The sequence below is a fragment of the Chinchilla lanigera genome, unplaced genomic scaffold, assembly GCF_000276665.1.
Source record: "Chinchilla lanigera isolate Chin_1 unplaced genomic scaffold, ChiLan1.0 scaffold00019, whole genome shotgun sequence".
Lineage (NCBI taxonomy): Eukaryota > Metazoa > Chordata > Mammalia > Rodentia > Chinchillidae > Chinchilla > Chinchilla lanigera.
In genome coordinates, this window is record NW_004955420.1 from 25499243 (window position 1) to 25500735 (window position 1493).

At 34.2% G+C, this 1493-nt stretch overlaps 1 protein-coding gene across 1 annotated transcript in view; it reads left to right on the forward strand.

Annotated features, from left to right (window-relative positions):
- Positions 1-1493, forward strand: part of Lrrc2 (leucine rich repeat containing 2) — a gene marked incomplete in the record, with an annotated part of 36254 nt that overhangs the window by 6966 nt on the left and 27795 nt on the right.

The window sequence follows — 1493 nt, forward strand, 5'->3', positions numbered from 1 at the left end:
TTGTTTTCCTGAGAAACTATTTTGTAGATAATAATATGTAAAATGATAACCATTGATAATTTCCTACCATTTTGTCTGTAATTTGCTAAGTCCCCCCTATTATTATGTTATCCTTCTTTTATTCTTTAAAATAAAAAAAAAAAAGAAAAAAAAAAGAATTCTATACCCAGCAAATATAGCCTCTCCCTCAGCCCTGGGGTGAGAAAGATGTCCTCAGATAAAAGAAAGCAGAATGTGCCAGTGTGCAACTAGTTCCTAAGGGAAGTTTTTAGGCAGAAGGGAAATGGTATTAGAGGGAAACTTGAACAGTAGGAAGGAAGACCAGCAGATGTAGTAAATATCAGAGTAAATATAATAGGCTGGCTTTCTCCTGAGTTCTTTAAAATAAGACTGGAAGCCATAAATATAACACTGATTGCCAGACAGCACAAAATAACAACCACAACAACAACACCATAAATGGCCATGTAGGGGATCTGGATGGTGGGAAGGTTTCCTTGTCTCATCTGAAGTGATGAAGTAATTGTTTCTAAATTGACTATGAAAAGGTAAACATGTCTCTTGTGGTTCCTAGGGCAACCATAAAAAAGAGAAAAGAACTACACAAAGAGACATAATCAAAAACACATTAGAAATACAAATGGAGTGCTAAAAAATGTTAGGTGACACACAAGAAGGCAGGAAAATGTAAAATAGGAAAACAATAAAATGATATCAAATCAAGAACAATTGGTAAAATAGCAGACCTAAATCCAAATATATGAGTAAGTTATATTAAATATTATTGGAGTAAACACAGCAGTTAAAAGATAGGAATTATCCAAGTGGGTTAAATAAGTGATCCAATAATATTCTGTTTATAAAACCAAATATAACTATATATATAAGTTAAAAGCAAAAGGATGGATCCAAGAAGGTAAGAAGATAGTTTACATACAACGTAGGAGAAAAGTTTTGCAAACCATGTAACTGGTAAGAGACCTGCATCTAGAATATATAAAGTACCATTACAATTCAACAGTAAAAGAAAATATTAACTCAATTAAAAATAGGCAAAGGAGCAGAACAGATCTTTCTTTCTTTCTTTCTTTCTTTCTTTCTTTCTTCTTTCTTTCTTTCTTTCTTTCTTTCTTTTCTTTCTTTCTTTCTTTCTTTCTTTCTTTCTTTCTTTCTTTCTTTCTTTCTTTCTTCCTTTCTTTCTTTCTTTTGACAGGATCTTGCTACATAGTGGAGACTGGCCTTGAATTCACTTTATAGCCCAGGCTGGCCTTGAACTCATGGAGATTCTCCTACCTCAGCCTCCTGAGTGTTGGGATTACAGGCTTGTGCCACCACGCCCAGCTGGAATAGATATACAGAAAGATATAGATATTCAAAGAAGATACACAAAAGGTCAATAAAAGATGCTCAACATCATTAGCCATCAGGAAAATGCAAATCAAAATAATGAGATACCGGGGCTGGGGATTTAGCTCAGCGGGAAAGCACCTGCC